This window comes from Anomaloglossus baeobatrachus, chromosome 3, assembly GCF_048569485.1.
Source record: "Anomaloglossus baeobatrachus isolate aAnoBae1 chromosome 3, aAnoBae1.hap1, whole genome shotgun sequence".
Classification (NCBI taxonomy): Eukaryota; Metazoa; Chordata; class Amphibia; order Anura; family Aromobatidae; genus Anomaloglossus; species Anomaloglossus baeobatrachus.
In genome coordinates this window covers 77,787,976-77,813,760 of record NC_134355.1, presented here as the reverse complement: position 1 = coordinate 77,813,760, position 25,785 = coordinate 77,787,976, and the positions used below count along the sequence as shown (strand labels likewise).

Sequence of the window (25,785 nt, the reverse complement as noted above, 5' to 3'; positions counted from 1 at the left end):
GTTACAACTACGAGTGCGCACGATTATTTTGCACAGAAAATAGCCCTGTAAAGGGTTAATCCACTTTTGCAACCATGTATACTGCTCCAATAGGTCTCTTAAAAAATGAATTAAAAAAAACAAATAAAAACAAATATCCTTAATTAAAGGGGTTTTCCATAGTTGAATTATCCATTTCAGTTGCCCCCTATGTGCTGAATAAAATACAGGAAAAAAAGCATAATTACCTCCCAGACCAGCGCCACTCCACAATCTTGTGACATACACTGCAGGTGATCAGTGTTCACTGATTATCATTAGAGGACTACCGGGTGTGATGCAGGTAGTCCAGCACATTCATGAGCTCTGTATAACTGCTAGATTTACAGCAGAGAAAACATTAATTTTATCAAAATGACAGCAAACAGCTCAGTAAGTAAAACATCATTGGAATCAGGGTCTTTGTCTTTACATTATGCTACTTTTCAAATGGGGGGAGCAAAAACCTGGTGACAGATTGCTTTTAAATAAGAAAAACCTGGTGACTGATTCCCTTTTAAGAACACGCTTCTATTATTTTGTGTGTGCCCTTCTGTCACAGATCGATGTTTCTCTGTAGTTAGACGTCTTTACTCCCTTTCCATCTGCCTTCTCTCTTACTGACTAGATTAGCAATGAGCAGGAGAGTGGGAGCAGCACAGGACTTCGGGATCTGACTACACACAGGATCTGTTTGTAGTCTGTTGCCATAGAGACACATACTAAACAATTACTAAACAATTTTTAATCAAGACTGTTTTCAAAGTTCTTACATTTTATGTATTAAAACACAGAAAATGGTAAGTAAAGTTTCACCTATGGATCTCCTGCCACACTCTGCCCTCCTGGCTGGGGCTTTTTGCCGGATTCGTCTCTTTTCTTTTGGCCTGGTCGGTGTATGACTGCTGCGGACAATCAGTAGGCCCAACGGCAACTAACAGACGCTAACCAGGCTGGAAGAGAAGGGGAGGCAGCGGACCCAATCCACAGGACAGAGATGGGGGTCCGTGGGTGCCTATGTGCTGTTGTACTTTTATACTGCACCAGAGCCACATGTTAATTATAGGAAAGTGATAGAAAACCCCTTTAAAGCACAATTATGAACACATTAGGGCAGAATGGTGACTTTGTGGTTAGCTGTGTTGATTTATAGTGCTGGGGTCCTGGGTTCCAGGACAATACTTATAATAATAATAATAATAATAATAATAATTTTATTCATTTATATAGCGCTATTAATTCCACAGCGCTTTACATACATTGGCAACACTGTCCCCATTGGGGCTCACAATCTAAGTTCCCTATCTGTATGTGTTTGGAGTGTGGGAGGAAACCGGAGAACCCGGAGGAAACCACGCAAACACGGGGAGAACATACAAACTCCTTGCAGATGGTGTCCTTGGTGGGATTTGAACCCAGGACCCCAGCGCTGCAAGACTGCAGTGCTAACCACTGAGCCACCGTGCTGCCCTATAAGGAGTTTGTATGTTCTCCCCGTGTGTGTGTGTTTCCTCCAGGTTCTCCAGTTTCCTTTCACACTCCAAAGACATACAGATAATGAATGGGGATTGTGAGCCCCGATGGGGATAGTGATGATAATGCCTATAAAGCGCTGTGGATTATGATGGTGCTGTATAAGCAAAAGCATAATAGTAAGCAAAATCATAAAACATAATACTGAATGCTGAGGAATAAGAAGGAGCTTTACAAGCGAGTATAATACATTTATTAGGCCAAATCAGGTTAGTTACACCCCGTGTTTATCTCGTCTGAATCTAAAATATACAATAATTAGCAGGTAGCAGTAATCACGTAGTCTGGGCAGATTCTTAGAGGCTGTTACACAACTTACTATGAGCCGAGTCTGAAGAGAGCCGTGACCCGAGGTGAGGAGCATCAATCACTGTGGAAATTAGCCAGGTTTTTACATGTATTTGTTAATTTTGTGCTCTTGGTATCTGACATACACATTTAGTTGTGGCAAACTCCACCACCTGTATGCAGGATACCACAAACCCAGAAGTAACAAACTTGTCTAAAAAACCGCGCCAATTTCCATATTGATTGATGGTGCTTTCTTCTGACTCAGCTCATAGTATGTTGCTTAAAGGGAACCTGCCACCAGGTTTTTGCCCTATAAGCTGCGGCCACCACCACCGGGCTCTTATATACACATTCTAACCTGCTCTATATAAGAGCCCAGGCAGCTGTGTAGAATGTAAGAAACACTTTATAATACTCACCTAAACCGGTCGCTGCGGTGGATGTGGCTCAGATGAACGTCTTTGTTCTCCGGTGCCGGCGCCTCCTCTTTCGGCCATCTTTGTTGCCGCCTCTGTCGTCTGCATGACGTGTCCTATGTCATCCACACACTCCGGCATTGAGGTCCTGCGCAGGCGCACTTTGATCTGCCCTGAGCAGAGCAGATCAAAGTATTGTGCGCATGCGCAGGACCGGCATGTATGTATGACATAGGACGCGCCATGCACACAGGCTTCAGAAGGAGGACGAAGATGGCCGAAAGAGGAGGCGCCGGCACCGGAGGACGAAGACGCCCATCTGAGCCACATCCACCGCAGCGACTGGTTTAGGTAAGTATTATAAAGTAATATGTATGTTCTACACAGCGGCCTAGTCTCTTATATACAGTATCTTAGAATGCTGTATATAAGAGCCCACTGGTGGTGGCCGCAGCTTAGAGGGTAAAAAACTGGTGACAGGTTCCCTTTAATGCAGCCCCTTAGATTTTGCCCAGACTACGTGATACTGCTACCTGCTAATTGCTGTATATATTAGATCCAGACGAGATAATCCCGGGGTGTGAGCAGCTGATTTATTCCTAATTCTCTGCCACGTGGCTACGGACTACAGTGAGAGCGTCCACTCCTAGTTATCATGGCAGGTGACACTCCAGTTACTATGTATAATGCCCAATTCCCAGCATATACTGTATTTATATCATCTCCTCTATATATCTTCTGATTTTGTGAAATTGCTTATGGGTGACAAATTTATTGCTATATTTTCCAGTGTGTATTAAAGTTGTCCCCTTCTTTCCCCAGACTCTAATCAGTAAACATGTTATCTAGAACTCGATCACCTCATTGTTTTTTCAATTTTTTTTTTCTAGTCTTGAGGCTGCAATTCACATGCTTGTAATGTTGCATGTTTATTGAACATTTGTCACAGCTCAGTTTTTTGTTTTTTTTGTCTGTTATCTTGCTTTAATGCAAGTTGGGGGTGCAGCCCTCCTGATACTGAGGCTGAACAATCACCTGCTTCTCACTTTTTGCTGTGTATTTAATCTGGGATCCAGCTAACCACTTTACCATCCATATTGAAGTTTTGACATGACACTAGTCAGGTACAGAATATGTTTTTAACTTTAGTAGGTTAGGGACTGTCTCAGATGGGTACACCGTGACGAGGTGAGACAGCTTCTTACCTTTTTGCAAAAATGTATATACTAAGTACCCTGTTTATTAAGCACTTGCAGTTTATTTATTTATAGTCAGGGTATTTTTTCTACAATTTTCTCCTTGGGTTTTTTTCTATGTTGCTTAAAGGAAACCTGCCACCAGGTTTTTGCCCTATAAGCTGCGGCCACCACCACCGGGCTCTTATATACACATTCTAACCTGCTCTATATAAGAGCCCAGGCAGCTGTGTAGAATGTAAGAAACACTTTATAATACTCACCTAAACCGGTCGCTGCGGTGGATGTGGCTCAGATGAACGTCTTTGTTCTCCGGTGCCGGCGCCTCCTCTTTCGGCCATCTTTGTTGCCGCCTCTGTCGTCTGCATGACGTGTCCTATGTCATCCACACACTCCGGCATTGAGGTCCTGCGCAGGCGCACTTTGATCTGCCCTGAGCAGAGCAGATCAAAGTATTGTGCGCATGCGCGGGACCGGCATGTATGTATGACATAGGACGCGCCATGCACACAGGCTTCAGAAGGAGGACGAAGATGGCCGAAAGAGGAGGCGCCGGCACCGGAGGACGAAGACGCCCATCTGAGCCACATCCACCGCAGCGACTGGTTTAGGTAAGTATTATAAAGTAATATGTATGTTCTACACAGCGGCCTAGTCTCTTATATACAGTATCTTAGAATGCTGTATATAAGAGCCCACTGGTGGTGGCCGCAGCTTATAGGGTAAAAAACTGGTGACAGGTTCCCTTTAATGCAGCCCCTTAGATTTTGCCCAGACTACGTGATACTGCTACCTGCTAATTGCTGTATATATTAGATCCAGACGAGATAATCCCGGGGTGTGAGCAGCTGATTTATTCCTAATTCTCTGCCACGTGGCTACGGACTACAGTGAGAGCGTCCACTCCTAGTTATCATGGCAGGTGACACTCCAATTACTATGTATAATGCCCAATTCCCAGCATATACTGTATTTATATCATCTCCTCTATATATCTTCTGATTTTGTGAAATTGCTTATGGGTGACAAATTTATTGCTATATTTTCCAGTGTGTATTAAAGTTGTCCCCTTCTTTCCCCAGACTCTAAAGGTCCAGTCACACATAACGAGATCGTGAACGAGATCGCTACTACGTCACACTTTCTGGATCGTTTATGAGTCGTTGTTGAAATCGCATGTTGGGTGTCACACATAACGAGTTTATGAACGAGCATGCGTCCCGTATAACGATCTTTCAAATCGCTGGGACCCTGTCACACAGCAACTATGTTAACGATTCTAATCCCATTAGGGGCGTAGTAAAATGCAGTGAGTCACGTAGGCGTGCATTTGCGTCGCCTTTTCCATACCCCCCCTCCGCTTTCATTGGCGGCCAATACTGCGTTCTGATTGGGGGCGTATCTAGCGGTTAAATTTTGGATCGCGTCACCCTTTGTCACTTCTTTTGCGCTTTGCTTTGAGATAGAACCTGCGTCTCCACCCTGATTCCTTCGTCCATTGTACCCGGTCGCTTTGTTGGTGTGTTTTTCGGATCGAAGCCGCACCTGCACCTGGAGCTAACCAATCGGTGCAGAGAGGGGCGCGGAAACGGGGACGCAACAACACGCCTTCGTGCATCTCATCTAGGTCGTCAACGAAATCGTTAATAGGGTGTCAAACATACAGATTCATGCAGCCCAGCAGGACTCCAACGAGCCAGAAATGGCCCAAGCTGTTCGGCATCGATCAGCGATTTCGCAGCAGGGGGTGAATCGTTGGTACGTGTCAAACGTGACGAGATCGCAATTGAAGTCGTTCTTGCGTCACAGAAACTGTGACGTAGTAACGATCTCGTTTACGATCTCGTTATGTGTGAAGTGGCCTTAATCAGTAAACATGTTATCTAGAACTCGATCACCTCATTGTTTTTTCAATTTAACCGCACCCTTTTCTCAATGAATATGTATAAAGCACACCTTAAAAGAGGTCTTCTGGTTGCAGGATGTTGTAACTACTGATGAGCCAGCACTACCATTCTCGGTACTTGGTACATTTTCCAGAAAAATGCTCGACTTCCCAACTGACTTCCATTATACTCTGTACACGAGTCGAGCCCGTCCAACTATGCGTTGCAAGTGCTCACTCATCACTAGTTACAAGTACTGAGCATCCGAGCATGGTAGTGCTCGCTCATCACTAGTTACGAGTACTGAGCACCTGAGCATGGTAGTGCTCACTCATCAGTAGTTACAAGTACTGAGCACCTGAGCATGGCAGTGCTCGCTCATCACTAGTTACAAGTACTGAGCACCCGAGCATGGTAGTGCCCGCTCATCACTAGTTACAAGTACTGAGCACCCGAGCATGGTAGTGCTCGCTCATCACTAGTTACAAGTACTGAGCACCCGAGCATGGTAGTGCTCGCTCATCACTAGTTACAAGTACTGAGCACCCGAGCATGGTAGTGCTCGCTCATCACTAGTTACAAGTCCTGAGCACCTGAGCATGGTAGTGCTCGCTCATCACTAGATACGAGTACTGAGCACCCGAGCATGGTAGTGCTCGCTCATCAGTAGTTACAAGTCCTGAGCACCTGAGCATGGTAGTGCTCGCTCATCACTAGATACGAGTACTGAGCACCCGAGCATGGTAGTGCTCGCTCATCAGTAGTTACAAGTCCTGAGCACCTGAGCATGGTAGAGCTCGCTCATCACTAGTTACGAGTACTGAGCACCTGAGCATAGTAGTGCTCGCTCATCACTAGTTACGAGTGCTGAGCACCTGAGCATGGTAGTGCCCGCTCATCACTAGATACGAGTACTGAGCACCAGAGCATGGTAGTGCTCGCTCATCACTAGTTACGAGTGCTGAGCACCTGAGCATAGTAGTGCCCGCTCATCACTAGATACGAGTACTGAGCACCTGAGCATAGTAGTGCTCGCTCATCACTAGTTACGAGTGCTGAGCACCTGAGCATAGTACTGCCCGCTCATCACTAGATACGAGTACTGAGCACCAGAGCATAGTAGTGCTCGCTCATCACTAGTTACGAGTGCTGAGCACCTGAGCATAGTAGTGCTCGCTCATCACTAGTTACAAGTACTGAGCACCCGAGCATGGTAGTGCTCGCTCATCACTAGTTACAAGTACTGAGCATCCGAGCATGGTAGTGCTCGCTCATCACTAGTTACAAGTACTGAGCACCTGAGCATGGTAGTGCTCACTCATCAGTAGTTACAAGTACTGAGCACCTGAGCATGGCAGTGCTCGCTCATCACTAGTTACAAGTACTGAGCACCCGAGCATGGTAGTGCTCACTCATCACTAGTTACAAGTACTGAGCATCCGAGCATGGTAGTGCTCGCTCATCACTAGTTACGAGTACTGAGCACCTGAGCATGGTAGTGCTCGCTCATCACTAGTTACAAGTACTGAGCATCCGAGCATGGTAGTGCTCGCTCATCACTAGTTACGAGTACTGAGCACCTGAGCATGGTAGTGCTCGCTCATCACTAGATACGAGTACTGAGCACCAGAGCATGGTAGAGCTCGCTCATCACTAGTTACGAGTACTGAGCACCTGAGCATAGTAGTGCTCGCTCATCACTAGTTACGAGTGCTGAGCACCTGAGCATGGTAGTGCCCGCTCATCACTAGTTACCAGTACTGAGCATCCGAGCATGGTAGTGCCCGCTCATCACTAGTTACAAGTACTGAGCATCCGAGCATGGTAGTGCTCGCTCATCACTAGTTACAAGTACTGAGCATCCGAGCATGGTAGTGCTCGCTCATCACTAGTTACAAGTACTGAGCATCCGAGCATGGTAGTGCTCGCTCATCACTAGTTACAAGTACTGAGCATCTGAGCATAGTAGTGCTCGCTCATCACTAGTTACTAGTACTGAGCACCCGAGCATTGTAGTGCTCGCTCATCACTAGTTACAAGTACTGAGCATCCGAGCATGGTAGTGCTCGCTCATCACTAGTTACAAGTACTGAGCACCCGAGCATGGTAGTGCTCGCTCATCACTAGTTACAAGTACTGAGCATCCGAGCATGGTAGTGCTCGCTCATCACTAGTTACAAGTACTGAGCATCCGAGCATGGTAGTGCTCGCTCATCACTAGTTACGAGTACTGAGCACCCGAGCATAGTAGTGCTCGCTCATCACTAGTTACTAGTACTGAGCACCCGAGCATGGTAGTGCTCGCTCATCACTAGATACGAGTACTGAGCACCAGAGCATGGTAGAGCTCGCTCATCACTAGTTACGAGTGCTGAGCACCAGAGCATGGTAGTGCCCGCTCATCACTAGATACGAGTACTGAGCACCTGAGCATAGTAGTGCTCGCTCATCACTAGTTACGAGTGCTGAGCACCTGAGCATAGTAGTGCCCGCTCATCACTAGATACGAGTACTGAGCACCTGAGCATAGTAGTGCTCGCTCATCACTAGTTACGAGTGCTGAGCACCTGAGCATAGTAGTGCCCGCTCATCACTAGATACGAGTACTGAGCACCAGAGCATGGTAGTGCTCGCTCATCACTAGTTACGAGTGCTGAGCACCAGAGCATGGTAGTGCCCGCTCATCACTAGATACGAGTACTGAGCACCTGAGCATAGTAGTGCTCGCTCATCACTAGTTACGAGTGCTGAGCACCTGAGCATAGTAGTGCCCGCTCATCACTAGATACGAGTACTGAGCACCTGAGCATGGTAGTGCTCGCTCATCACTAGTTACAAGTACTGGCACCTGAGCATGGTAGTGCCCGCTCATCACTAGTTACCAGTACTGAGCATCCGAGCATGGTAGTGCCCGCTCATCACTAGTTACAAGTACTGAGCATCCGAGCATGGTAGTGCTCGCTCATCACTAGTTACAAGTACTGAGCATCCGAGCATGGTAGTGCTCGCTCATCACTAGTTACAAGTACTGAGCATCCGAGCATGGTAGTGCTCGCTCATCACTAGTTACAAGTACTGAGCATCTGAGCATAGTAGTGCTCGCTCATCACTAGTTACTATTACTGAGCACCCGAGCATTGTAGTGCTCGCTCATCACTAGTTACAAGTACTGAGCATCCGAGCATGGTAGTGCTCGCTCATCACTAGTTACAAGTACTGAGCACCCGAGCATGGTAGTGCTCGCTCATCACTAGTTACAAGTACTGAGCATCCGAGCATGGTAGTGCTCGCTCATCACTAGTTACGAGTACTGAGCACCCGAGCATAGTAGTGCTCGCTCATCACTAGTTACTAGTACTGAGCACCCGAGCATGGTAGTGCTCGCTCATCACTAGATACGAGTACTGAGCACCAGAGCATGGTAGAGCTCGCTCATCACTAGTTACGAGTGCTGAGCACCAGAGCATGGTAGTGCCCGCTCATCACTAGATACGAGTACTGAGCACCTGAGCATAGTAGTGCTCGCTCATCACTAGTTACGAGTGCTGAGCACCTGAGCATAGTAGTGCCCGCTCATCACTAGATACGAGTACTGAGCACCTGAGCATAGTAGTGCTCGCTCATCACTAGTTACGAGTGCTGAGCATAGTAGTGCCCGCTCATCACTAGATACGAGTACTGAGCACCAGAGCATGGTAGTGCTCGCTCATCACTAGTTACGAGTGCTGAGCACCAGAGCATGGTAGTGCCCGCTCATCACTAGATACGAGTACTGAGCACCTGAGCATAGTAGTGCTCGCTCATCACTAGTTACGAGTGCTGAGCACCTGAGCATAGTAGTGCCCGCTCATCACTAGATACGAGTACTGAGCACCAGAGCATGGTAGTGCTCGCTCATCACTAGTTACAAGTACTGAGCATCCGAGCATAGTAGTGCTCGCTCATCACTAGTTACTAGTACTGAGCACCCGAGCATTGTAGTGCTCGCTCATCACTAGTTACAAGTACTGAGCATCCGAGCATGGTAGTGCTCACTCATCACTAGTTACAAGTACTGAGCACCCGAGCATGGTAGTGCTCGCTCATCACTAGTTACAAGTACTGAGCATCCGAGCATGGTAGTGCTCGCTCATCACTAGTTACAAGTACTGAGCATCCGAGCATGGTAGTGCTCGCTCATCACTAGTTACGAGTACTAAGCACCCGAGCATGGTAGTGCTCGCTCATCACTAGTTACTAGTACTGAGCACCCGAGCATGGTAGTGCTCGCTCATCACTAGTTACAAGTACTGAGCACCCGAGCATGGTAGTGCTCGCTCATCACTAGTTACGAGTGCTGAGCACCTGAGCATGGTAGTGCCCGCTCATCACTAGATACGAGTACTGAGCACCAGAGCATGGTAGTGCTCGCTCATCACTAGTTACGAGTACTGAGCACTAGTGATGAGCGAGTACCAAAAAGCTCGGGTGTTCGAGGCTCGGGCCGAGCATCCCAAGATACTCGTGTACTCTGCCCGAGCACCGAGCCCAATGTTATCCTATGGGAGACCCGATATTTTTATGAAATGACCCCCGGCAGCATGTAGAAACCCTAAAAATGTCACAAAAGTCTCAGAAGAGTGCTCAAATGACATGGCAACAGCATGGGGAAGACCCCTTGAAGCATTTATCACTCAAAAGTCACAGCTGTGAACAATTTTGTCCAAGTTTTACGCCATTTTTACGGACTCACCAGAAAACCTTCCAAAATGACACCAAAATGAATTTTCATGGCGGAAATGTTAAGGTCACATACCCATTAGTGAGATAGAGCTGGTGTATGTTACTTTTTGAGATTACATGAAAGATTTTACGTGAAAACATTGTGTGGCACTCCGATGTCCAAAACGCACGTTTTGTGCTTTTTACTAGCGATGTCGGTCATTTTTTTTTTTTTCATTCTATCTCCCTCAGTCCATCGGTCGGTCTCTCTGTCTGTCGGTCTCTCTCTGTCTTATCTGTCCCCCTCTCACAGTCTGTCGGTCATTCTCTCCCCTCTCTCATACTTACCGTTCCCCGATCACTGCCGCGGCGCTGCACAGCTGTTCACTAAACTCCGGCGGCTTTTCCTCTTTTGAAAAAGCCGGCCGCTCATTAAACAATCTCGTATTCCCTGCTTTTCGGCGCCTATGATTGGTTGCAGTGAGACACGCCCCCACACTGAGTGACAGGTGTCTCACTGCACCCAATCACAGCAGCCGGTGGGCGTGTCTATACTGTGCAGTGAAATAAATAATTCATTTAAAAAAACGGCGTGCTGTCCCCCCAATTTTAATACCAGCCAGATAAAGCCATACGGCTGAATTCTGGTATTCTCAGGATGGGGAGCTCCACGTTATGGGGAGCCCCCCAGCCTAACAATATCAGTCAGCAGCCGCCCAGAATTGCTGCATACATTAGATGCGACAGTTCTGGGACTGTACCCGGCTCTTCCCGATTTGCCCTGGTGCGTTGGCAAATCGGGGTAATAAGGAGTTATTGGCAGCCCATAGCTGCCACTAAATCCTAGATTAATCATGTCAGGCGTCTCCCCGAGAAACCTTCCATGATTAATCTGTAAATTACAGTAAATAAACACACACATCTGAAAAAATCCTTTATTAGAAATAAAAAACACAAACCAATTCCCTCATCACCAATTTAATAAGCCCCAAAAAGCCCTCCATGTCCGGCGTAATCCACGGACCTCCAGCGTCGCTTCCAGCTCTGCTGCATTCAGGTGACAGGAGCAGCAGAAGACACCGCCGCTCCTATCAGCTCCACGCAGCAAATGAGGTGAGTAGCGCGATCAGCTGAGCTGTCACTAAGCTTATCCGCCGCGGCCACCGCTGGATTCAGCGGTGGCCGTGAGTTACCTGACTGACAGCAGCTGATCGCGCTACTCACCTCATTTGCTGCGTGGAGCTGACAGGAGCGGCGGTGTATTCTGCTGCTCCTGTCACCTTCATGCAGCAGAGCTGGAAGCGACGCTGGAGGTCCGTGGATTACGCCGGACATGGAGGGCTTTTTGGGGCTTATTAAATTGGTTACGAGGGAATTGGTTTGTGTTTTTTATTTCTAATAAATTATTTTTTCAGGTGTGTGTGTGTTTATTTACTGTAACTTACAGATTAATCATGGAACGTATCTTGGGGAGACGCCTGACATGATTAATCTAGGATTTAGTGGCAGCTATGGGCTGCCAATAACTCCTTATTACCCCGATTTGCCAACGCATCAGGGCAAATCGGGAAGAGCCGGGTACAGTCCCAGAACTGTCGCATCTAATGTATGCGGCAATTCTGGGCGGCTGCTGACTGATATTGTTAGGCTGGGGGGGCTCCCCATAACGTGGGGCTCCCCATCCTGAGAATACCAGCCTTCAGTCGTATGGCTTTATCTGGCTGGTATTAAAATTGGGGGGACCGCACGCCGGTTTCTTTAATTATTTAATTATTTATTTCACTGCACAGTATACACACGCCCACCGGCTGCTGTGATTGGCTGCTGTGATTGGGTGCAGTGAGACACCTGTCACTCAGCGTGGGGGCGTGTCTCACTGCAACCAATCATAGGCGCCTGTGGGCGGGGAAAGCAGGGAATACGAGATGGCTGTGTGCAGAGCACAGCGCGCCCGCCGGTATAAAGGCTCGGTCACGCTGTGCGGGCTGGCCAATCACTGCAATTCCACAACTAACAGGGCTGCGGCATTGCAGTGGTCTGCCAGCCAATCCCTGCATGAGGGCTGGCTCTCAAAAGAGCGCCAACATGCAGGGATGAAGACCACGAGTATCGCGAAATTACTCGGTACCCGCCGAGTAGCCAGAGTACAGTGATACTCGTGCCAGTACCGAGTAGTGGCAAGTGTACTCGCTCATCACTACTGAGCACCCGAGCATGGTACTGCTCTCTCATCACTAGTTACGAGTACTGAGCACCCGAGCATGGTAGTACTCGCTCATCACTAGATATGAGTACTGAGCACCAGAGCATAGTAGTGCCCGCTCATCATTAGTTATAACCACACAGGTAACAGATTCTATATTGGTGGGAGTCCAACTGCTGAAACACACACAGATTACCAGAAGAGTGGACTTGTGTCCCCAGTTTCAGTGTATCGGCATTGCACATGCTTGACCACCCCTCCCTTTATTCTCTTTGACTCCTGAAATATAACCAGGAACAAAGCTCAGCTTTCTCCTTTGTCCTATAGAGAGAGAGATCGAAACGCGTCACTTTTTCCCTCCTCTTTTTTTTTTTTTTTCTTTGTTTTTTTTAAACTCGTTTTATTGAAAGTTAAGTAAGACATTACATAGAAGAATAAATCAGCAAATTGTTCAATGAGACAGTATACATGTAACTGGTTGGTTTTCAGGATAATAAAAAAAAAAAAAACAACAATCAAATCAGCGTCCATTATTTCAGCATATCCAACGAGCATCATACATAGCAAAGGTGTTAGCTCGCGAGACACATCCAACTCAAGGCAATAGAACTCATATCGTCAAGGAGAGTGCAACCCAAGCTTCGGGGAACTCGTGGTATCCCTAATATAGTGTATCACGGATCACATGTGTCTCCTTTCTGCCTGCCGGGCCACTACTGGCTACTATTGCGATAATACTGACTGTAGGTTATCCGCAAGAGAACCAGGAGATCCGCCAGTCAAGGGCGACCTCATCCATCTACCCCAGATTTTGTCAAATTTAGCTGAAGAGCCTCTTGACTTGTAAACAAATTGTTCTGACGGGATAATTGCATTTACCAAAGCAATCCAAGAGGCTCTAGTTGGGGAATGAGTGCTCATCCAATTTAGTATAATGCCCTTCCGGACCAGAAAAAGGACCTTCTTTATTAATAGATTCTCATCATGGGACCAGGAGTGTACATCTACCACCCCAAATAGACACAGGACTGGGCACATAGCAACCGCTTTTTGAAATATGGCGGAGAGAGTCGTTACAATCTCACTCCAATAGGAGAGAATAACTCGGCAATCCCATATCATGTGCCAGAAGTCAGCACCGTCCCTCCCGCATCTCGGACAGCCCATCCCCACCGAATTGTTCAGCTTTTTCATTTTGTTCAATCTCTGGGGAGTAATATAACTTTGGTGTATTATATATAATTGGATCAGTCTATTGTTAACAGCAGGAGAGACCAATGTGTGCGATTCGACAATGTCGTCCCACACTACATCATCAATTTCAGGGATCCTGGCACTCCACTTCTCACGGACAGAAAGAGGATTATTCATGGCCTTGGCCCGAATGAGGGAGGAATATAGTTTAGAAATAAGACCACCAGGGCCCTGTGATCTAATAATTCCAATGACTGGGAAGGAAGAGAATCTAACCCCACGACCAGAGAACTGAGCTCGAAAGGCGTGCCTAATCTGGAGATACTGAAACCCATGAGATTCCGGCAAATCGAATTCTATCCGCAGTTGTGCAAAGGGGTGGAGTTCACCGTCCCGGACCAGTGATCCCAGGGAGATTATTCCGCGATTCCTCCAATCACCAAATCCCGGCAACCCACAAAAATGTGGGAGGTCCAAGTTATCCCATAAGGGCGTCTCAGTTGGTACATCATGGAATCCAAATACGGCTTTAGCCTCTTTCCAGATCCTGGCCCCCAATTTATGTATCGGGAGGACACGACCCTCAGGGGACCTCCTGTGATCCGTCAGTAACGGCCACAGGAGATCCACACCTGTGAACTCTGCCAGGAGCCCCTCTGGAGAACCCCCAACTCGGGGAAGTGTCCATGGACCCAAATATTTCAATTGTCCGGCCAGATAGTAAATATAAAGATCAGGAAGGGCCATACCCCCCATATCCTTGGGTCTTTGTAATTTGGCCAATTGGACCCTTGATCTGGACGAGCCCCAGACAAAGGTAATCATTAGAGATTCCAAGGACCGGAAGAAAGAACGAGGAATCTGCACGAATACATGCTGGGTAATATAAAGACACTTTGGTTGCACTATCATTTTAAGGAGATTAATCCTTCCCGCCACTGACAGTGGGAGTTGGCTCCATCTATTAAATTTCTCCCCGAAGTACGCTAGTAAGGGGGCTATATTTCTCGCTATCATCACCGCAGGGCTTCCCGCCAGTATAATTCCGAGATATTTGAAATGATCCACCACCGGAACCCTGCATATGTGATCGTACATCAGATCCTCTCTGTTCCGAGACAGAAAGAGGAGGTACGATTTTGACCAGTTTATTGACAGACCTGAGAACTCCCCAAATCGATCAATCAATTGCACAGCTCTGGGAATGGAGGAATCCGGATCAGATGCAAACAGTAACAAATCGTCTGCGTACAAAGATAAACGTTCATCTCCCTTACTATGTCTCACCCCCCGGTAGACTGGGTCCGCCCGAATGCGCACCGCCAGCGGTTCCATGGCAAGGGCGAACAGGAGAGGGGATAGGGGACATCCCTGTCTGGTTCCCCTCCCCAAAGGGAAAGTTTCCGACACACCACCGCCCACCTGAATATTAGCAGATGGAGCTTTATATATGATCTCAATCCATCTGATAAATTTGTTGCCGAAACCAAATGCCCGCAGCACCTCCAGCAGGTATGGCCATTCTATAGAATCGAAGGCTTTGGCTGCATCCAGGGAGACCAAAGCCCAATCCTCCTCTAACTTGGTGCCCATCTGTAAAACCACCTGAGCCCTCCTCAGATTATCCGAGGTACTCCTACCCGGGATGAATCCTGACTGATCCTCATGTACTATAGAGGAGACCACTTTTTTGAGTCTATTTGCTAGAATTTTGGTGAGAATTTTGTAATCGGAGTTCAACAAAGAGATCGGTCTGTACGAGCCACAATCCAATGGGTCCTTATCTGGTTTCAATAGCAGGACAATGGTTGCCTCATAGAAGGAATCAGGCAACCATCCCTTGCTGAACGAGGCTTCAACCGTTTCCAGGAGGGCTGGGGCCAGCTCCCCCTGATATTTGTCAAAGATCTCAATAGGGAGTCCGTCTGGCCCGGACGCCTTACCCCTATTGAGGGTCTTCATCGCCTCCACCATCTCTTCCATGCTAATGGGCTCATCCAAGGCCGATCTCTGAGCCAAAGTCAACCTGGGAAACTCCAGATCACGTAAGTACTCAGCAATCTCCTCCCTTGACACAGTCAGCCTGGACTCATACAGGTTCCTATAGAAGTTCAAAAATACCTCCAATATACCATTGACGGAAGTAACTGTTCCTCTACGGGGGTCTCTAATCCTAAGGACAGCAGGTGAGTTATTGGATTGACGCACCAGGAACGCCAGTAAGCTACTGGATTGGTTCCCTTGCTCAAAATACCTCTGGTTCGTGAAGAATACATGTCTCTTAGCCTTGTCTTGCAAATACAAGAGATATTTCCTCCCAGCCTGAAGCCAATGAGATCTATTTTCCTCAGAGGGGTCCGAGGTGAATCTATGTTCAAGCACTCTATTTTGGGTGGCCAATTCCTCCTCCTCTCTGGCCGCCTGTTTCTTGAGATAGGAAATAGAGGAGTGACAGCATCCCCTCAGATACGCCTTAAGCGCGTCCCAATAAGCCGAGTGATTCTCTTCCACGGAGTTCATTTCCGTGTATGCCCCAAGCTGATCAGGAATCCTATCATTGGCTCCAAAGAGCGACAGCCACCAAGGGTTAATTTTCCTTGACAATTTATGAGATTTACATCCTTCCCATTTAATGCCTACAAATACCGGAGAGTGATCTGATACTGATCTGGGCAAATGACATACCGATTGTATATGGGCACAGACTCTTTCATTTCCACATATATAATCAATTCGAGATAATGAGTTTTTCCCGGGAGTATAACATGTATATTCTCTCAGTGCTGGGTTAAAAAACCGCCACATATCGTACCATCCCACTTCCTGTAAGAATATACTCAATCTAGTTTGTATCGTGGGGGAGATCGGGACCTGTCGGGTGTTGAATCTATCCAGTCCTGTGTTGTTAATCAAATTGAAATCCCCCATGCAGAGCACTAAGGCTTGTGGAAATTGTGAGGCGAACTTAGCCGCCTCATATAGAATCGAGATTCCCGTTGCAGGGGGAATGTATATGGCCAAGACCACTATCATGACCCCATCGATGTGAGCCTGGATAAACACATACCTCCCTTCAGTGTCCTTTAAAATTTTACCCGGATCCCACCGCAGAGCTTTGTGGACCAGTACCGATACTCCCCTAGAATATGATGAATGAACTGAGTGAGCTGACCATTGAACCCAAGGCTTTTGAAGCACTCTAGCGGTCTCCAACAATAAATGGGTCTCTTGTAAACATACAATCTGAGCTTTGGATCTTTTGATATGAGCAAATACCGCCGCCCGTTTCCTGGACGTGCCCAGTCCCCTAACATTCCATGTCATCACGCTTAAAGCCATCAAGATATGCCACTTGCTGAGTTGATAAAAGAATATCAAGAACTTAACCTACAGTAGAACTTGGGTAAACGTACCCTTAAATACAAAATGTCGGTTGTACACACACAATCGACAAGAACTGGTCCAGTAGTGCGACCAGGAAAGATTCACCCTAGCAACGACTAGGGTGAACCAACGTGGCTAGATGGTGTACTTGGTATGGGGGTGTCCTCAAACAAGGACTTGAGCTTCTCCTGCAGTCCAATAAATGACTTATCCTGCAGTTTAGCCTTTAATCGTGCATAAGTGAGGGGACCAAGAATAGATGGGAAGGAAGTGAGAGAGAGAAGCAGAAAAGGGAGAGAAAAGGAGAGAGAAGAAGAGGAGAAAAAGAGAAAAGAGAGAGAGAGAAAAAAAAAAAGAGAGGGGGGGGGGGAAGGGAGGAGGAGAAGATATGGTATGAAGGGAGAAAGAGAAATAATGCAGAAGAGAGAAAGAGAGAGGAGAGGAATTAGAATAGAAGATAAAGCAGGAACAAGAGAAAGAATATAGAGATATGAGAGGTAGAAAAAGTGGGGGACTGAAGGAAGAGGAGAAAGAACAATGAAGAAGTAAGGGAACGAGGTGAAGAGGGATGAGGAATAAGCTGATAGGGGGTTAGAAGGGGAGAAGAGAAGAGGTGGGAGAGTAAAGAAGATAGAAGAAGGATTGGCAGGAAATCTTAGACTGTAGAAAATTATAACATATGGTAACCTCAGAACTTAATATAGCACTAATAGAGCAAAATACAACATTATGAACTGAAGTGCGTTGCCAAAAACTGCGAGCCCAAAGTAGAGTTCCAATTTGGATCCAAAAAGGTATAGGAGAAAACAGGATCGCATGAAGGAGTTCAGAGCGTCGCAACAGCGGTCTGACCCATGTCCCGTCTGATGTCACCTAGGTCCGGTCCCATCAGCGACGAGAAATCCGGAGCACTTGCCAGGCTAAGCATAGATCCCGAAGAACGCAGCAGCCGTCCCATACGCAGGCGCGGCCCCAGGCCACCCGCCTTAGTCGAAGGCCAAACCCGGAGGCCGGATCATTGAGAGACCAATAATGGACGCATCCGGAGACTCTCATGCCTCCAGGAAGGCCGCTGGCGCACCAGCGCCTCCAGATGAGATCACCAGCGCCTCAGCCGACAGGGACCATAAGATCAGGATCAGGACGCGAACGCAATTGCGGTCCCGCTCCACTCACATGCCAGGAGGGATGAAACAAACAAGAATCTTTCGCGCCTTCAGAATCGAGGGACGCCGAGTACCTGCATAGGATGATCCTGAAGCGATCTCAACAGTGATTTCAAACACAACGTCCCAAGGATTGGAGTCGCGTCACCGACATTGCTCCAAAGAGGATGAAATAAGTGAATCAGAGCCGCGACGCTATCACAACCGCGACCCGTCAGGCAGCGCCCAGACCGTGACGCATCAGCGTTTCCTCTTCAATGTGTTGATCCAGTCCTCCGCTTCCGCAGGAGAAGTAAAGAACAGGGATCGCTCTTGATGAACCACTCTAAGACGGGCTGGGAAGATCATGGAGTAAACAATTTGATGCTCTCTGAGACGTTTCTTCACCTGAATGAAGGAAGCCCTCGTTTTCTGGAGCGACGCAGAGAAATCAGGGAAGATCAATATGGTGGCGTTGTTGTGTAGGATCGGGCCCTTGCGCCGCGCCGCACCAAGGATCGCATCTCTATCCCTGCTGCTCAACAGTCGGGCCAAGAGAGGTCTAGGCTGCGCTCCCGGAGGAGGAGGTCTGGCCGGTACCCGGTGAGCTCTTTCTATCGCGAATGCCGCTGACAGCGTCGCATCAGGGAAAGTTTCGGAGAGCCACTTTTCCATGAACTTACATGGGTCACTCCCTTCTGCCCTCTCCGGCATCCCCAGAATTCTCAAATTATTACGACGCAGGCGATTTTCCAGGTCATCAGCCCTCTGCGCCCAGTTGTTTGCCGCGCTTTCCAGAGAGGCCAGTCTGCCCGGCGTCGCTCTTGCGTCGTCTTCCAGCGTGGAGATCCGCTGCTCGGTCTCCTTTACCCGCTCTCTCAGGTTTTGCAAGTCCAGCCGGAGGAGACCCACATCGATCTTAACCTCCTCAATTTTACCCGTCAGCGACACCTTTGAATCCTGGATCGCTGCAAGTAACTGCGAAGTAACCTGCTGTAAGGTTAGCTCCTGCGATTCCTTGGGTCCGGCCTCCATGCTCTCCTCCTCCTCCGCCTCGCTGGATTCCCGCGCTGCCTGCTTGTCGGCGCCATCTTGCTGGGAGTCCCGGGCAAACTTCTTCAGCTTCTCAGCCGCTGCTGCGCTGCGACCTCTGCTCATGGTACCGATCCAAATGCTCACCGCACCACAGGTAATCCAAAGGTGTATTTAGGCACCAATTTCGGCAGGATTAATAACTTATATCAGCTTTGGACTGCGGAGCTGCTCTCAGATGCGACCGCTCATGCTGCCTGCTGGCCACGCCCCCTCTTTGTTTTTTAATACAAATGAAATGGAATTTTAAGTCTGACCAAGTAAAGTTTTGAATTTTATCCAAGGAGCCAGAACAAACCTCTTTTCCTCTCTGCATTGTCTGATCAGGACGGAGGTCTGTGCACCTAAAAGATTTGGAGATTTTTGGTGAGCTGGCTTTTCTGTTACTATCATGCATTGCTTATATAGCGTCGTCATATTCCGCAGCATTTTACAGACTTCATCATTACTGCCGCTATAGGGGTTTAAAAAACAAATCTTTATTTTTATATAGCGCTAACATATTCCGCAGCGCTTCACATACATCTGGAACACTGTCCCCATTGGGGCTCACAATCTAAATTCCCTATCTGTATGTCTTTGGAGTATGGGAGGATGCCGGAGTCCCCGGAGGAAGCCCCCGCAAACACGGGGAGAACATACAAACTCCTTGCAGATGGTGTCCTTGGTGGGATTTGAACCCAGGACCCCAGCGCTGCAAGACTGCAGTGCTAACCACTGAGCCACTGTGCCGCTACATGCCAGTAAGTATTTGGAGTGTGGGAGGAAACCAACACAAATATGGGGAGAAACTCCTTGCTTGTTGTCCTGGGTTGGATTTTAACCAGGACTCCAGTGCTGCAAAGCAAAAGTTCTAACCACTGAGCCACTGTGTTGCCCCTAATCCTGCTTGTTTCAGTGGCTGCTCTTTAACCTCTTAATGTCATTGTTAGTTTCTGAGTAGCTATGCCTCTCATCAGTATGTGTGCTGTTGTTTACTTAAACTAAAAGCTTAACCACTTGGTGATTATCATTGCTGTGACTAGGTGGCTCGTACCATGTTGTCAGACAGGCCTCTTCCTATGAATGACACCTCACTGTACAATCTCTATAGAGAGCCTGGAGTGGGCGAGGACAGCTCTCAGCTCTGCTGCTTTGCTAAGACTAAAACCTCAGATTATATCAGAACGGCTGCAGCCAGTAATCTATGTGATACATCGTTGGATTCAGAGTTTCTGTGCTTAAATCATGCTGCTCTCAGATGAGGTAGCAAAAACCTGCTGACAGATTCCTTTTAAGGTGTACAGATCTGGGTGCGTGCCATTTTGGTTGCCTATCCACTTCCCTGAGAAGGGATTCCCATGACAGTCTGGGGTTTGCTGAAGGCATAAAAAACTGAAGCCCGGTTACAGGCCAGGCCTCATAAGAGATCATCAGATTCCTTTATACTGAAGCCCTGTAGTTTTGCAGAACATTGAACAAGCAATCAAATGTTCACAATTTCATACTGAAGCGGTATATTGTTTCCCATCCATGGCAATGCCACTGCCATGGACAGCAAACCGATGAAGATGTAGAATTGAATCTGGCTCAGATGGAGATACCGTATTTTTCGGATTATAAGACGCACTTTACCTCCCAGAAATTTGGGAGGAAAGTGAGGGGTGTGTCTTAAAATCCGAATGTAGGTTACCAGGTGGTGATTGAAAGAGGGGTCACAGGAGGCAGGGTCTCTGTGCGATGGGCAGCGGAGCTGCTGTGGTCGTAGGCGGCCGGCGCTTCTGCTGTGGTCGTAGGCGGCCGGCGCTTCTGCTGTGGGCGGCGGCGAGGTACAAGCCACTCTGACAATGTCAGTGGTAAGGACTTCAAATAAAGGCCCCCAAAGTTGGCTCAAGAGCTCCATCTGCGCATGCACTGCCTCCGGGTGCCATTTGTTTGAAGCATATCTTCAAAATAAACTGTGCCTCGCTGCCCCTCTCACAGAACAGAGCCAGAATGGGGTAGAGCAGCACGGGGCAAGGCACAGCCAGCATGGGGCAGAACCAGCACAGGGGCACAGCAAGCACAGAGCAGAGCCAGGACAGAACGGAGCAGCACAGATCAGAGCCAGCGGGAAGCAGAGCCTGCAGCCCTACCACAGCGGTAAGGCACCACCGGATTATAAAACAGACCCCATATTTATTTTTTTTTTACCTTTTTTTTTTTTTTTTTCCCCTCTGAAGTTGGGGTGCGTCTTATAATCTGGTGCGTCTTATAAAACGAAAAATACGGTACATTTCCAAACTTTAATTAGTAAGTAAAAAGTCCTGATGGCATCGGAAGCCTGTCCCAAGTAACCGCATATTACACCTATCTATTTCAGGTGCACGTAGTACCCTTATAACTTGCAAATTAAAGTTTTGGAATTTTATTTCCATTTGAGCCGGATCCAGTTCTATATCTTAATAAAATAAACAGGCCTTCACACCACTACATCGATGAAAAAGGTCTAAACGTTAAAGGTCTGAAAAAATGGCAACAAAACTTTTTCAAAACCTTTTCCACCACTTAAGAAAAAACAAAGAGAGAGCTTGCAAGTTTGGCATAGCCATAAACACAAAGAAAAAAAAATAAATTAAAAAAAATAAATATATATATACACCGTATTTTTCGCTTTATAAGACGCACCTGATTATAAGACGCACCCCCAAAATTGGTGAAGGAAAAGAGAATTTTTTATTTTTTTATTGTTAAATGGGGTCCATCTTATAATGCCAGTGTTAGTCTAACAAATCATATAGGGTATATGTCACTCATAGCCCCCCATCCTAAAATTAGCCCCCCTTAATCTGGATATGGCCCTCTTATATGGAATATAGCCCCCTTGTGCTGGGACACGTCCCCCTGTGATGCCTATGGCCCCTATAGATGACACATCTACCCTGTGTTAGATATGCCGCCCATGTGTGCTGCCCATGGCCCCTATAGATGGCACACCTCCCCTGTGTTAGATATGGCCCCCATGTGTGCTGCCCATGGCCCCTATAGATGGCACATCTTCCCTGTGTTTGATATGCCCCCATGTGTGCTGCCCACGGCCCCTATAGATGGCACATCTCCCCTGTGTTAGATATGTCCCCCATGTGTGCTGCCCATGGCCCCTATAGATGGCACATCTCCCCTGTGTTAGATATGCCCCCCATACTGCAGCCCATAATAAAATAAAACACTCTTTCCTTACCTTCTCAGCGCTGTAATCCCTGTGTCTCCCTCCGTGGGGTTGAGCTCCGGCCTCTTCCACTTCCTGGTTCTTGCTGCCGGTCATGTGATCGGCACGGCAGAGTGATATCATCTCTGCGTGCCTTATCACAGACAACAGCAGCAGGAGACCGGAGATCAGCACTGGAGGAGGTGAGTGAAGTTATTTTTTATTTTACTATGGGCAGCAGCACGGGGGCCATATCTAACGCGGGGGGGGGATCATGTGCGATCAAAGGAGGGCGCAGGCAGATATAATATGCCCCGCTGCTCCAGCCCCTCAGCGCGATGCAATTTCAGCACCACACTGCTGGACAGCAGCTGTGCATATTATATGAGCGGGAGCAGGAGATCAAACGCTGCCGCCCGCAGCTGTCACCTGCCCCCAGCACCGCTCAAGAGCGGACCCTGCAGTGTATATATGTATGTACCCCCCCCCGTATATTCTGCTTATAATACGCACCCCCTACTTTCCCCCAAAATTTGGGGGAACAAAAGTGCGTCTTATAAAGCGAAAAATACGGTAAATTGGGGTAATTTTTTTTTTAATATACATTAATTTTTTTTTACTTTTTAGTCCTTGCAGGGAATCATTTGATTGCTTACCTTACACTATACACTGCAGTACATAGAGTTGAAACCAGAAGTTTACGTACACTGACTAAAAAGACACATCTGCATGTTTTTCTCATTATCTGACATGAATTCAGAATAAACCTTTCCCATATTAGTTCAATTAGAAACAAAAATTATTTATATTTTCCAAATGCCAGAATACTGAGAGAGAATGTTTTAAGTCATTTTTATTACTTTCTGCAAAGTCAAAAGTTTGCATAAATTTCATTAGTATTTGGTACCATTGCCCTTACACTGTGTGACTTGGGTGAAACATTTTTTATCTCCTTCCACAAGCTTCTCACAATAGTTGGTAGAAATTTGGGCCCATTCCTCTTGACAGAACTGGTGTAACTGAGACATGTTTGTAGGTCGCCTTACTCGCACCGGCCTCTTCAACTTTGCCTAGAAACGTTGACTAGGATTGAGATTAGGGCTTTGAGATGGCCACTCCAAAACATTGACTTTGTTATCCTTAAGCCACTTTGTAACCAGTTTGGCAGTATGCTTCGGGTCATTGTCCATTTGGAAGACCCATTTCTGCCCAAGCTTTAAGTTCCTTGCTGATGTCTTGAGATGTTGCTTCAGTATTACCGCATAATCTTTTTCCCCATGATGCGATCTATTTTGTGAAGTGCACCAGTCCCTCCTGCAGCAAAACAACCCCACAACATGATGCTGCCACCCCGTGTTTCACAGTTGGGATGATGTTCCTAGACTTCAAAGCTTCTCTCTTTTTCCTCCAAATGTAACAATTGTCATTATAGCCAAACAGTTCAATTTCAGTTTCGTCAGGCCACAGGACGTCTCCAAAAATGAAGGTCTTTGTTCCTGCATGCATTTGTAAACAATCTGTTTTTTTTATGTTTCTATTGGACTAATGGCTTCTTCCTGGCAGAGTGGCCTTTCAGCCCATGTTTATACAGTACTCATTTCTCTGTGGATAATGACATAATCTTATCAGCTTCCGCCAGAATATTCACAAGGTCTTTGTTTTTGTTCTTGGGTTGATATGCACATGTGTGACCAAACACATTCATCTCTGGTAAACAGAACCCATCTCCTTCTATAGAAAGTATGATGGCTGGACATTCCCATCTTGTTTGTACTTGCATATAATTGTTTGTACAGATGAACGATGCACCTTCAGGTATCTGGAAATTGCACCCAAGGATGAACCAGACTTGTACAAGTCCACAATTCTCTTCCTGAGATCTTGGCTGATTTCATTTGACTTTCCCATGATGCTACACAAAGAAGCCGTGTGTTTCAGGTGTGCATTTAAAAACATCCACAGGCGTGTCTCTAATTAACTCAGATGTGGCCAATAAACCTATCAGAAGCTTCCAAAGACATGACATCATCATATGGGCTGTTGCAAATTGTTTAAAGACATAGTACTCTTAAGCGGGTTTTACACACAGCGACATCGCTAGCGACATCGCTAGCGATGTCGCTGTGTGTAAAACCCGTGGTGAAAGCACCCGCCCTTGTCGGTTGTGCGTCACAGGCAAATCGCTGACCGTGGCGCACAACATCGCTAGGACCCGTCACACATACTTACCTGCCTAGCAACGTCGCTGTGGCCGGCGAACCGCCTCCTTTCTAAGGGGGCGGTTCGTTCGGCGTCACAGCGACATCACTAAGCGGCCGCCCAATAGAAGCGGAGGGGCGGAGATGAGCGGGCCGAACATCCCGCCCACCTCCTTCCTTCCTCATTGTGGGAGGCCGCAGGTACGGTGATGTTCTTCGTTCCTGCGATGTCACACATAGAGATGTGTGCTGCTGCAAGAACGACGAACAACCTGCGTCCTGCAACAGCAACGATAATCAGGATAGTTACGACTGGACAACAATCACCGATTTGGTAAGTAATTTTGATCGTTAACAGGTCGTTCCTGCGTTTCACACGCAACAACGTCGCTAACGAGTCCGGATGTGAGTCACGAATTCCGTGAACCCAACGACATCTCGTTAAGCGATGTTGTTGCGTGTAAAGCCCGCTTTAGTGTATGTAAACTTCTGACTTTGCAGAAAGTAATAAAAATGCCTTAAAACATTTTCCCTCTTTCATTATTCTAGCATTTGGCAAATATAAATAATTTTGGTTCCGAATTGACCTAAAACTGCAAAAGTTATTCTGATTTCAATTCAGATAGTGAGAAAAATCTGCGGATGTTTAGACAGTGTATGTAAACCTCTGGTTTCAACTGTAGTTAAACTGATATTCTCCAAAGAAGCCCGGCCACTAGCCAACATGAGTGATGCAGACCTTGAGGCTGCCATGTTAACGCTTTGGACCCCTGCAATCGAGTCGGACTGGGTGGTGTAATGGGAACGGTGCATGAGTCCGCCATTTAAATGCCGCTGTCAGTGATTGCTAGCAACATTTAAATAGTTAGAAAGCAGCTAAGCAATCAAAGGTCGCTGCTGTTATAGGTAGATGCTGGCTGTGTAAAACTGCCGGCATCCGAAAATACGGAATGGACCATAGATATGGTAAACATCAGGGTGCATGAAAGAGTTAAAAGTTTGTTCCCATCATTCCTCTGATGGCACATTTTGAAGTCTCATTCTTGGTATCAAGAGGTCCCATAGGTGAGACCCAAAAACCAATATGCAAGGTACCCTATAAATTGTGGATAGGTGATAAATTTAAATATTAGGCTAGTTTCACACTTGCGTTGTTTTCCTTCAGCCGCAATCCGTCGTTTTGGAATACAGCGGAATCAGTTAACGGATTCTGCTGCTTCCCATAGAATTGTATGGACGACAGATTGCGACTGATGGACCTGCGTTGCTTCCGCCGGGCAGAAGGAACGCAGCATGTAACGTTTTTTGAGCAGCGGAATGCTTAGGATTTCGCTGCGCATGCTCTCTGGCTCCCTGCACACG

General features: G+C 47.2%; 1 protein-coding gene across 1 annotated transcript in view; it reads left to right on the top strand.

Moving 5' to 3' along the window:
• The window catches only part of C1D (C1D nuclear receptor corepressor), an 81,360-nt gene that overhangs the window by 40,820 nt on the left and 14,755 nt on the right, over positions 1-25,785 (top strand). The gene's annotated exons all lie outside the window — the stretch shown is intronic.